Source organism: Carex rostrata, chromosome 23, assembly GCF_964058835.1.
Source record: "Carex rostrata chromosome 23, lpCarRost1.2, whole genome shotgun sequence".
Taxonomy (NCBI): Eukaryota; Viridiplantae; Streptophyta; class Magnoliopsida; order Poales; family Cyperaceae; genus Carex; species Carex rostrata.
Window position 1 is genome coordinate 4,777,038 of NC_135940.1, and position 7,402 is coordinate 4,784,439.

A 7,402-nucleotide genomic window follows, 5' to 3' on the forward strand; every position below is an offset into this window, starting at 1 on the left:
AAAACAATAGTAATTATAACAGGGCTATAACAACCTATCTGACAATTTCAATAAAGATATGTAAACCTATAATAACATAAAGATAATTCTATAAACATAAGCTATAAATTCTGCAAACTAACACTGAAAGATATGCAAACCTGTAACAATATAAAGATAATTCTATAAACACAATATATAAATTCTGCAAACTAACAGAGTTTTGAAACATAAACGTTGAAACTGACATAATATAAATCTGCAAACCTATGCAATTAAGTTCTGTATCTGGAAAAAAAAAACATACAACAATATATGGTGATATGAAGAACCATGGTTCTCTGACCGGAGTATCCATTTGCATGACGCTTAACACAACGTCAACAACCTTCATATAATATAAAAAGAATATTTGAACTAAGAAGATTCAAATTAACATTTAAAATGAACAAGTATAAAACAATTCAAAAATAACAAAATACCTCGCTCGAGAGATCTGTCTCAGGCATCAACAAATCCTTTAAGAATTGAACACAACAATAAACGTGCTGGGCCATCCGGTGCTCAAAAGCTGTTTCATTGTCTGTCAGCTTTTTTTGTTTTATTTCAACCCACCAATCATCCAAAATGCTTGTAACATCATAGGACATCTTCTCCCTGTGTTGGTACATGTACCGTTTGGGAAGTGGAGGTTTCTGAATGAGTTGGTCACCTCGATCACAAAACAACGAGTTTGAAAAAGTCCAGTCAGCTTCGAATTTTCTGAACCGAAACGGTCCAACCTTTCTTGGGCTAACATACTGATCTTTAAATTGTAACCATCGCAACTTTGGACGAGGTGGTGTGTAGTGTTCTGATACAACAATATTACAATATTCAGCTGGTAGTCCATTGTCACGAACATCATTTCCCTTTGCCTGATTCTTTCTTTCAATAACTGTTGTTACCTTCTTTTTCCGCACTGCCTTTTTCTCACCCTTTTCAAACACATCCTTGCCCTGAAAAAAATGAATTACATTATGCAAACACATCCTTTCACTGAAAAAAATGAATTACATTATGCAAACACATCATACAAGAATTTGAAATTCTAAGAAATGTGTATTCTTTACCTCCACAATCAATTCCACCACTTATGGGCTTTTTCCTTTGTCAACTCTTTTTTTCACGATTATTTCTTCAATATCACTATCCTGAAATTGATTCAACAGTTCTATAAACATAACTCTTGGATTCTGCTAAGTATAACTAACAATTCTGTAATATAAAATTAAAACTAATACTCAAACAGGAAAGAAGAAAACTATATTAAGAAGAACACAATACCTTATCATTCGGCTCAACGGCTTTCACTGGAATTTTTCCCTCATAAACATCTTTCGGAAAATCAGATTTCTCTTCAACTGGTACATTATGTTCTTCCATTGCTGTTACAAAATCCTCATTCACTTTCTCATCTTCTAACTCTGGCGAGCTTTCTGTAAAACCCAAACTAAATGATGGTAACAATTCATCAACAGCTCCTTTCTGACGCTTTGTAAATTTCTTACAATCTGTCGGTGTAGTACTACCAAATTCCAATTTCTTTTTTTGTAGAAAAGAAACAGGAGTTTTGACCATGACATTGGTAGTTTGTCTAGGAGGCTCCAATTTCCCTATATGGAACTTTTTTTCTGCTGCAAAAATTCATACAACATGCTTTTCACGTTCTCAGCTAAACATAATACAAGCAAGATGATTTAAAAAGCAATATTAGATTTTCTAATGAAAGCATGAAATGTAAATCTTACGTGTTTTCATGAGATTTTTCTTCTTTTTTGAAGTAAATTGCAACTCTATTTGATCCACTTCTTCAATTATTCTATCCATGACATCTTGGGGAATGTCATCTAAAGTAGGAAGTGCACGTTCCAGATAAACATACGAACTGATGTCTGCTATCTGATCTTTCAGATACGCACAGGGAACCACACCAAATTTCATATAAATAGGACACATCTCTAGCATAAACTTGGAGAGTGGCTGATTTCGATATTTGCGCAGATTATCCTCATCACCTAACAACTCCAAATATTGTCCTGCTTTAAACCCTTCCATCTGATACAAAGAATCGTACGGTTGCAGATCCAAATAATCCATAGCTCTAGAGACCGCACATCCAACCAATTCGTCTTCGAAAGTGCTCCTGAACCATTTCTTTGATAGAGTGGTAACCCAGTCTAAATAGTGTGGTACGTGCCAGTGTAACAACGTAGCTTTTGGAACTGGATTCTCTCAAAAAACCAAACCTGTAAAATTGAAATTGGATAAGATTTTGAATCCTACAAATACTATGTGTTGAATCCTATAAACATAAGGGATAAATCCTGTAATCATAAAAACTGCAACAAAAAGAAGCTTACAATTAGTGCAAGAGCACATCCTGAAAGGTAACCCGACTCTGTCCCTTCGGATTCTACTGACTCGTCAGATTCTTGTAGATGACACCATAGTGCAGCATTTGGAATATGCATAGCTAGCATATCAAACACAGCACCTCCCCAATTATACGAGTACAATCTATCCAGATTTTCAACATAAGGAAATAAATGGAACGGGACAGACCCAGCTGTATTAGGGAAAAGAATGGTAGTGAAAATATACAGCACCAACAAACTAACAACTTCATTTTCCGGGCAATTCATTTCTGGGCAATTGTTATCTAAAGCAGCCTCGATAACTTTTTCCAGTTGAATTCTTGTGATTGTTCTCATCCCTGGGAAAAACTTCTGACGTAGCCTTGTTGGACTTGACCTAACATTAGCTATATTTACCATATCTCCAGTACTCGGAAGGCACATAATAGTGGAAATTTTCTTTGAGTTAAGCATTAAATTCGTGTGATGGAATCGGAACAAGCTCTTCGCACTATCCCAGAGACACAGAATGTGATGCAGAATAGCATTTGGGGCGGTAACTCCCCTTGGAATAACAAACAGATGAAGGAATAGTGTTTTAATCAACAACTTGCGATGCTCCACATTTAGTAGGTGCATCACTTTTGTGTGGAACCACTTCATCGCCACATCAACTTTACATTTGTTGTTGATTATTGTGTACTTTGCCGGCTTCTTAGCTTTCACATTCCCTGTCAATAAGATGAATCCTGCGTTATGTAAAATGAACAATACATTTTCACTACATAATGAACAACATAAGACTATAATATAGATCTTATCCTGTAATCTACATATATCTTTCAATTAAATATTTATATATGATCCTGTAAATGTGAAGATCTGACACTGTCAGTTGTGAAAAAAGTTAAAAAAAAAAACTTTTAAATCTTTCAAAACAAATTTTATAGCTCGAAAAATGGATTCTGATAAACTGAATACAGAAACAATATATGTCCTCTTAACTACGCATATTAATCAAGTAACAGTTTGTGACGAATCCTGTAAATCATTCAATTAGTGTACAAATTTGAGATGAAAATTACTGAATCTAATACGATCAGTTCTAACACGGATGATGCTGTAAGCAAAGATTAAATCGATCCTGTCATGAATCAATCAATCACAATATTCTGAATAACCTTCGATAAAACAAATTGGCATTTATATTGATTCTGGCGAATCAAGCTTAGATCAATCACAGCGAATAAATACAAATAATGACGAATAAATTCGTTTGCAAGGGAAAATTTATGAAAAAACCTTCACATGAAGTTCTCTGCGAAATGTCGTCAGAAGATTCTACGCCAGCTCGACTGACAGCTGTCATGGAATGAACTTTCGCTTTCTTCATGGAAAAGAGTGATCAGGGACGATGAGAGAAGCAATAAGGTAGCAGTACGGGAAGAAAGAATTCACAGATAAAAAATGAGAGAGAGAAGAGTAGGTCGATCTAGAGTGAAATGGCACAAATGTGGAAACAATTCAATTCCCGCTTCTTATACGAGGGTGGTTTATTTAGAAGATCGCCTCCAGTTACTTAGATCTCCATTTCACTTACTTAACATACAACTTGTAACGCATTAATTAATTAACAACAACAAAATATTGATGGTCCACATATAACTCTATGACTACAGCAAAATGTAAAAAAACAAAGAAGACTTTTATTTTTTTTCTTCTTTTGTAAAATTTTTCCTTCAATTTGAAAAGCAAAATGTACATTTCTAATTGATTATATTGTCAGTTGTTTAAATTATGAAATTCCTTAGTATATATGTACATATTCGATATTATTGAAATCAACTGTTATCATCTAACAAAAAGCATTCAATTTTATAAACTTCAATAAAGTACTATGTAATTCTATAAGAAGAACTCCTAAATTCTATAATACTTTTGAAAAGATTTTGTGAACATATAAACCAGATATATATGATCATAGGATCTACATCGTGGATTTTAAATAGTAGGAATTCAAACTGCAAAAATTATAATAACATGTGTTAAATCCTATAAACATATTGTCCTAATCCTGTGAACATTAACGTATTATCCTGTAAACCACCTCGTCATAATGTAATAAATATTCTACTCTTTATGTATTTGGTTCGTTCCGGTTGAAACGTAAACATTTGAAAAAAATTATTTTTACATACAAATATAATTCATACAATCATAGATATTTACATGGTACTTCTGAATTTTCTTAATTCGATATTATCCAAATAAACTGTTATTATCACAAAAAAAACATTCAATTCTATAAAGAGAACTTCTAAATTCTATAATATATTAGCAATATTCTGTGACCATATCGCTCCGTATCTATTAACATATCACCATAATTCTTCAAAATGAAACACTCAATATCTATTAACATATCACAACAACTAGATAAGAACAATACATTCAGTTAAAACATTGAAACCTATATTAAAACAAAACACGTCTTTCAACTATCAACTTAATTAGAAGTACTCGCAGTTATACGACATTTATTATCAGGATGAGTTAACAACCGATACACCAGATTAAGACGTTCCTTACTTATATCGTCCTGAAAAAAAAAAAAGTTAACAATAAAAAGTAAAATTTACACTATATACCTAAAAAATAAAAATAAAAATATAGCTCACCTGATTGAAAAAGAAATGTTGTTTGGTTATCAAGCAGTAGATATAGCGCAAAATAAAAATTGCACAATCATTACCACTGCCATTTTGCTGAGGACATTCCACAATATTCGGAGATTTTAACCATGAATCATCCTCTGTGTGTAAAAATGTATTAGTAACGAGCTCTAAATAAATTATTTTCTGTAAAAATAACAACTATGAATATGTAAAAATCTATTCTTACCGAGACACCAAGCAATGAATTCTTTAATCCAACAAAAAGTATGACTTAACGCATTTGTGATCCTATCCTTTTTATCTAGTGGTAAAAGTGAGTTGTAATACTTAATTGATTTCTCGATTTTGTCTACAGCATAAAGAGCCCAGTGATCATCAACACAAATTGGAAAAAATATCCATCTACAGGTTCTGATATATTTGGTAAACAAATACGGAACATTTCGAGAAATATCAACCAACTCCATATGTTGTAGATTACTCTGCATAACAAAAAAAAAATATGTAACACTATAAGAAATATTATAAAAAAAATATATATATATATAATGGTATAATTATAAATTTTGCATTTAAAACTACATAAAGAAATTTCTATAAATAAAACATACATATATAAATATATATATATATATATATATATAAGTTTTTATAATTTTATATATATATATATAATTGAGTGAATATATATATATGTTAATAATCAAATTGGAAGGTCTAAGAGGTATTAAAAATGAATAGAAGGTTTTATGTGCAAGATAAACACCTTTTGTAATAATAGAAACTTAGAGGGGCTAATATGCAAAATACCCAAAACCTTGTCATAACCTCCCTCATGGTACCATTCGGTACCATTGTGTACCGTGAGAAACAGAAAAGAAAGAGAGGGGAGCGGGTGAGACGCAAGGGAAAGGAAGAGAGAAAGGGAGAGAAGGAAAATCGCGTGATCGATCGAGCCGTCCGTAGATTCGAGATCAGAACGAAGCCCTCTACGCAATAAAGCAATTAATTTGGTATAAATCTCTAGTTCTCAAATTCTATTTGGAACCCTAGATTTCGAGTTAAATTGCAATTCTTTCGTTTAAAGTTCGTATTTGAGTTTTGATTCGAGATTTCATGTAATTAACCTCATTCCTTGAACAATTGAGTTGAATTTATGAATTTGGGTTTAGGGTTTTTGAAACTAGGGTTTATATTTTGGAAATATTATAAGGGTTGAAAGTATAAAAGTTATGCAAATATTTAAGTTCTTTCGATTGAAACCCGAATTGCTATTTAAAACTAATTACCGAATATGTGTCGAACCTTCGAACTTTGAGTTATGAAATTAGAATTTGATATTAACTTGAATGGTTGTATGGTGTCGAAAACTTGAATGAACCAAGTAGATATACACTTTAAACTGCACCAAAGCATAGCAACCATAAGTCGTAACCGAGCATCGATCGAAACAAGTTCTAACTAAACAATTGAATTCTGCATGTGAATTGCGGGCCGCAATAGAAAGCCCTGCGGGCCGCAACATGATCTGGTACTTAACCAATTCTTTAGCTGTGATGGCTGCGGGCCGCAACAACACCATTACGGGCCGCAATTACTGTGCAGATTTGTAATAATTGAGTATTTTTAAACCTAATCGAAGGGGTATCGAATCGTAATTATATAATGTCAATTATATAGCAATTATAAGCTAATTAAACCCTAATGGTATATATTCTAAATAGAATCGATAAGGCAACAGCGTACGGAACCTCGAGGAGTTTAAGACATAAGGTTTACTTAAGAACAGCGTACTCAGGTGCGGGATTTCTGGACTTGTCTGATGTTTTATTTTCAGAATTAAATTGTAATTCTATTGACATATTGAATATTCTTGTTGATTGCATTATATGAATTGTGCATTTGCATTTCATGCCCTAATATTATCGAACTCGAATTTTGGTAAGTTGATTGACTTGCATATTGGTATTGAATACATTTGTGTCAATCTATTATGATCTGATTGTAGATGAAAAGTCACTGGAATTGGAAATGAGATGAAATGGTATGTTATGGATCACCAAAGTGTGACCAATTTGCAAAACCTGGTGCACGGGTTTTGGGAGGATTCTAAAGCTTTAGTCTCTGAGGCTCGTGTAAGTCCCCAGACCGGTTGGGGCAGGAGCAGTATGAAACTAGTTGTGAATGGTAGTAATATGAGTGACTAGTGTGAGATGTCGTATGCATAATTTGATAAGATATGCGTTTGAATGTTCGGTTGAGATTATGATTCTTAATGAATTTTCTGAATATGATCTGTAACTAAAAATTTAGGAAATGGTTAAGCCAAGCACTACCGATGGGTGTCATATA